Here is a 6,563-nt window from a genome sequence, read left to right as displayed (position 1 = left end):
CAGTCCCCTGTGTCATACTCACCTGCTGCCACCTTCATCCTTGTCCAGTGTCGCTCCTGTTGGTCTTCGGCGAAAAGTGATCTGCTGGCTAATCCAGTGTTTCATGAAGCAGTGCAGAGGTCACTTTTTAATACACATCTGTGTGAACCTCATTCTGGCTCTCATAGGCTTGCATTGAGAGCTTGTGACGTAGCTTCTGACTTCTGGCCAAAAGATGGAGGATTCAGTAGGATGAAGAATCCTACTGAATGACAAAAGGCAGATACAGTAATCCTATTGGAGAATTGTATAACTTTTCATGGCATTATTAATAACTATTCATAGCTGCATTTTTTGATAAATCCACGTAGCAGTTGATGCATGGAAAAAATATGCATTAAGGTGGTTCATGAGGATGTGTAGAAGTAAATACACGTTGGAGTGTAGGCCTCAGGCCACTTAGTAAACGTCTATACTTTAAAGTTAGGTGCAACCTATTACATATAACTTCAGGACATAAAACAAGGAAACTGCTGAGATTTACCAGTAATCCTATAAATATATATTGGAGGTCATGGTGACATTTTAACGATACACGTCCAGACAATCTTCTCAGAGCTACACATGCTGTTCTCAGGGCCGATCTGGGCAATGTAATGTAAATTGTGTTTTAGGATTGGTTCATGTACATGTGATGTTTTTTTTATAAAGCAGGCTTTGCAGATTGTTTGATTTTTGTCTTTTTTTATCCTAAATGTTTCAATGACACATGTTTAACAGCATAAAGTGGACTAAAAGTCTACACACCCCTGTAAAAATGCCAGGTTTTTGCTATGTAAAAAAAATCACACCAAGATGAATCATTTCAGAACTTGTTTCACCTTTTAATGTCACCGATAATCTGTACAATTCGATTGAAAAATAAACTGAAACCTTTGCGAGTGGAAAAAGAAATAACTAAAATGACGTGGTTGCATAAATATGCATAACCTTAAATTAATACTCTGTTGAATTTCTAACAGTCTTTTTGGGTAGGAGTCTATCAGAATAACACATGTAAAATTGGAAATCTTTGCCCACTCTTGCTTAAAACGCAGTGCAAAGACGGCTGTCAGTCACAGTGCTGGGGCGTCCGTACAGTGCTGTGAGTGGCGACTGAAGGTCGTTTTCTCCCGATAGCCCAATTTCAGTACAGCAGTCAGACACCATTCTAATAGTATTCACCTGTACAGTAATCTTACACTGGGTGCACAATTATGCCGGTGAGCATTTTGACCAAATCATCATTTGTATGTAGATTTTCCAACTCCTGGCTGTATAAACTTGAATGCTTATTGGATGAAGCATATCAGGTGATGTGTATTTGTGTAATGAGGGAGGGTGAACCCTAAGGACACAACACCCTTTATCAAGGAGTGCAGAATTATTAGGCAGATTGTTTTCCCTCAGGAAAAATTAGATACAAAAAGAAAGGCACACACTAACTGCCAAAAATTTAGAAGAATCAAACATAAAGCGACCAGGAACCCACTATCCTCCAACGCTGTCATATTCCAGACCTGCAACCTCCCTGGAGGCCCAGAAGTACAAGGTGTTCAGTGCTCAGGGACCTGGCCGAGGTAAGGAAGGCTGAAACCTGACCACCACTGAGGAAGATGCAGAAGGGGAAACGTCAAGACTGGGCCAACAAATATCTGGAGACTGGTTTTTCAAGGAGACTGGTTTTTCAAAGATTTTATGGACTGATGAAACGAGAACTCATTGACAGATCAGATGGATGGCCCATGGCAGGATCAGTAACAAATTTTGAGGTCCATTTTCTCCTGTTACCTAAAAAAGTTGGAGCCCAAAGTAACATTTTTGTGAAAAAAATAATGTTCCATTTTTTCCTTCCACATTGCTTTAATTCCTGTGAAACACGTGAAGAGTTAATAAACCTCTTGAATGTGGGGAGCACTTTGCAGGGAGCAGTTTTTAGAATGGTGTCACTTTCGGGTATTCCCTGTCAAATAGGCCCCTCACCGTCACTTTAACCCCTCAATGACCGCCAATACGCCTTTTAACAGCAGCAGTTAAGGGACCTTATTCCTCAGCGCCACTTTTTAACGGTGCTGAGAACTAAGGGTATAGTGCCCTCCAGCGTCGGGGAATCTCTGGGGTTTCGGCTACCAGCGGTAGCGGAGACCCCGGAGAACATGATTTGGGTCCGTTTTTACCATCCCCAGTCTCGTGATTGCCGTTATTCACCAAATGAAAAAAGCTGGATTTCCCATTCATGTCTCCTCTGATATGATCTAGCATACCAAAGGAGAGAGAAATGGGGTTCCACAAGCCTCCCCTGTACCTCTGCCATCTCTGGACCCTCCGGCTCCATCCCCCGGCCTTCCGCATCTGCCTGTAAGAAAATGGAGGGCATAGTGCGCCCGCCGAGATCTGCCAGCAGGTACCCAGCAACAGTAGGAGATTTTTCTTATTGGTTCATTTTGATCACAGTGATCAAAATAAAAACATAGTTAATCAAACCCCCCTTTGTCACTCCCTTAGTTAGGTAAAAATACAAAAAAAAAAGTTTTCATTTTTTGCAGTTAGGGTTGGGGTTACTGTTGGGGTTAGGGTGATTTGATTGCATTGTATGTATGCAATCGTATTGATAAGTGATGTTTTTAATACAGTTGGGGCTGTTGCAGCTCAGTGTATTCCAACAAAAACAATTAGATTAAAGGGAACCTGTCAGCAGGATTGTGCACAGTAACCTACACAGTGTCAGGTCGGCGCCGTTAGGGTATGTGCACACGTCAGGATTTCTTGCAGAAATTTCCTGAAGAAAACCGGACATTTTCTGCAAGAAATCCGCATTTTTTTTTTTTTTTGCATTTTTTTCGCGTTTTTTTTTTTTTTAGCATTTTGCAAGCGAAATTAGCTTGCAGAATGCTAAAGTTTTCCAAGCGATCTGTAGCATCACTTGGAAAACTGACTGACAGGTTGGTCACACTTGTCAAACATACTGTTTGAAAGTGTGACCAACTTTTTACTATAGATGCTGCTTATGCAGCATCAATAGTAAAAAGATATCATGTTAAAAATAATTAAAAAATAAAAAAATGGTTATACTCACCCTCTGCAGACAGCCGATCTCCTCAGCGGCGTCCGTTCCAATAGATGGTGTGGTGCAGGACCTTCGATGACGTCGCGGTCACGTGACCGCTACGTCATCGCGGTCATGTGACCGCGACGTCATCGCAGGTCCTTCACCACACCATCTATAAAAACGGAAGCGGCAGCGTGCACCTTAGAGGCGGGAAGACTCCGGGGGCCATCGAAGGTGAGTATATGACTATTTTTTATTTTAATTATTTTTTTTTACCAATTATACGGTGCCCAGTCTGTGGAGGAGAGTCTCCTCTCCTCCACCCTGGGTACCATTTGCACATGATCTGCTTACTTCCCGCATGGTGGGCACAGCCACATGCGGAAAGTAAGCAGATCAATGCATTCCTAGGTGTGCGGAATCCTCGCAATTCCGCAAATTTAATGAACATGTTGCTTTTTTTTCCGCGATGCGATTTTTTTGCGGAAAAAAATGCAACATTTGCACAAGAAATGCGGAATACACTTAAAATAATGGGAGGCATATGTAAGCGTTTTTTTCGTGTTTTTATCACGTTTTTATAGTGGAAAAACCGCGAAAAATACTGAACGTGTGCACATGGCCTTATACTGATTTAAAATCATACCTTGGTTGATGAAATCCTTCTTGTGGTTGTTCTTTAATCTTTATTTTCAGTTATGAGTTAATGATATGCTTGTGCTCCTGGGCGGAGCTGTGGGGAAAGGGGGGCTTCATGTGGTGCTCTGCTTAGGTATAAATGTGTATGGCTTCTGACAGGTCGCTGATCCCTCACTGACTGACATAACGAATATGATATATATATATATACTGTATATACTGTATATATACACTGTATGTGATGAGTGAGTGTACTCAATGCTCGGGTTTTCCTGAGCACGCTCAGGTGATCTCCGAGTATTTGTAACTGTTCGGAGATTTCGTTTTTCTTGCCGCAGCGGAATGATTTACAGCTACTTGCCAGCATAAGTACATGTGGGGATTCCCTGGTTGCTAGGGAATCCCCACATGTATTCGAGCTGTGTAGCAGCTGTAAATCAGCTGAGGGGAGAAAAAACAAATCTCCTGAGCAGTCATAAATACTCGGAGAAACCCGAGCAACGAGTACACTTGCTCATTAATAAAATATATATATATATATACTAGATGGTGGACTGTTATGGACCTGGTGGTTAGGAGCACCCGGAATGACCTGATGAGTAAACTCAAAATCGGGACTAGCTCTGGGGAAGTGGGAACTCTGCTGACCGCAAACCCTACTCCTATCACACACACTAGAAATAGCCGTGGAGCGTACCTAACTCTCCCTAGACGCCTCTTCACAGCCTGAGCTAACTACACCTAAAGATAGAAATAGAAGCCTTACCTTGCCTCAGAGAAATTCCCCAAAGGTAAAGGCAGACCCCCACATATATTGACTGTGAGTTAAGAGGAAAGTCACAAACACAGGAATGAAACAGGTTTTAGCAAAGGAGGCCAGATTTCACTAAATAGTCAGAGGATAGAAAAGGGAACTATGCGGTCAGCACAAAAGACTACAAAAAACCACGCAGAGTAAGCAAAAAGACTCCCCACACCGACTCACGGTGTGGAGGTGCCACTCTGCACCCCCAGAGCTTCCAGCTAGCAAAGGAATATCATGATAGCAAGCTGGACTAGAAATTAGTAGTACTAAGAAATATATTCAGGAAGCAGTAACAACAAATGAACTAGCAAAGACTTAGCTTCTGCTGGAGTAGACAGGTTCTCAGAGAAGTCCAAGAGAGATCTGAACCAATACTGAAACATTGACAGCTGGCACGAAGTAACGATCTGAGTGGAGTTAAATAGGGAAGCCAGCATAGCAATAAACGAGAGCAGCTGATAAGCCAACCTCAGTGACCAGCAGTTCCGCTCAAAGCCACCAGAGGGAGTCCAAGAGCAGAACTAACCAAATTACCATTCATGACCACAGGATGGAGTCCGAGAACGGAATTCACAACAGTACCCCCCCCTTGAGGAGGGGTGACCGAACCCTCACCAGGGCCCCCAGGCCGATCAGGACGAGCCAAATGAAAGGCACGAACTAACTCGGCAGCATGGACATCGGAGGCAACAACCCAGGAATTATCCTCCTGACCATAGCCCTTCCACTTAACCAGGTACTGAAGCTTCCGTCTCGAAATACGAGAATCCAAAATTTTCTCCACCACATACTCCAACTCCCCCTCAACCAACACCGGAGCAGGAGGATCAACGGAGGGAACCATAGGCGCCACGTACCTCCGCAACAACGACCTATGGAACACATTATGGATGGCAAAAGAAGCTGGAAGGACCAAACAAAATGACAAAGGGTTGAGAATTTCAGAAATCTTATAAGGACCAATGAAACGAGGCTTAAACTTAGGAGAAGAAACCTTCATAGGAACATAACGAGAAGACAACCAAACCAAATCCCCAACACGAAGTCGGGGACCAACACGATGGCTGTTAGCGAAACGTTGAGACTTCTCCTGGGACAACGTCAGATTGTCCACTACGTGATTCCAAATTTGCTGCAACCTATCCACCACAGAATCCACACCAGGACAGTCAGAAGGCTCAACCTGCCCCGAAGAAAAACGAGGATGAAAACCAGAATTGCAAAAAAAAAGGCGAAACCAAAGTAGCCGAACTAGCCCGATTATTAAGGGTGAACTCAGCCAATGGCAAGAAGGTCACCCAATCATCCTGATCAGCAGAAACAAAGCATCTCAGATAGGTTTCCAAAGTCTGGTTGGTTCGTTCGGTTTGGCCATTTGTTTGAGGATGGAAAGCCGAAGAAAAAGACAAATCAATGCCCATCTTAGCACAAAAGGACCGCCAAAACCTAGAGACAAACTGGGAACCTCTGTCCGACACAATGTTCTCCTGAATGCCATGCAAACGAACCACATGTTGAGAAAATAATGGCACCAAATCAGAGGAGGAAGGTAATTTAGGCAAGGGTACCAAATGGACCATCTTAGAAAAGCGATCACAAACCACCCAGATGACAGACATCCTTTGAGACAGGAAGATCTGAAATAAAATCCATGGAAACATGCGTCCAAGGCCTTTTCGGGACTGTCAAGGGCAAAAGCAACCCACTGGCACGAGAACAGCAGGGCTTAGCCCGAGCACAAGTCCCACAGGACTGCACAAAAGAACGCACATCCCGTGACAAGGAAGGCCACCAAAAGGACCTAGCCACCAAATCTCTGGTACCAAAAATCCCAGAATGACCAGCCAACACCGAGCAATGAACCTCAGAAATAACTCTGCTAGTCCATCTATCAGGGACAAACAGTTTCTCCGCTGGACAACGGTCAGGTCTATCAGCCTGAAACTCCTGCAGCACCCGCCGCAAATCAGGGGAGATGGCAGACAGAATTACCCCCTCTTTGAGAATACCAGCCGGCTCAGGGACTCCCGGAGAATCAGGCACAAAACTCCT

The sequence above is a fragment of the Ranitomeya variabilis genome, chromosome 3 (assembly GCF_051348905.1).
Source record: "Ranitomeya variabilis isolate aRanVar5 chromosome 3, aRanVar5.hap1, whole genome shotgun sequence".
NCBI lineage: Eukaryota > Metazoa > Chordata > Amphibia > Anura > Dendrobatidae > Ranitomeya > Ranitomeya variabilis.
Note: the sequence above shows the minus strand (reverse complement) of the source record.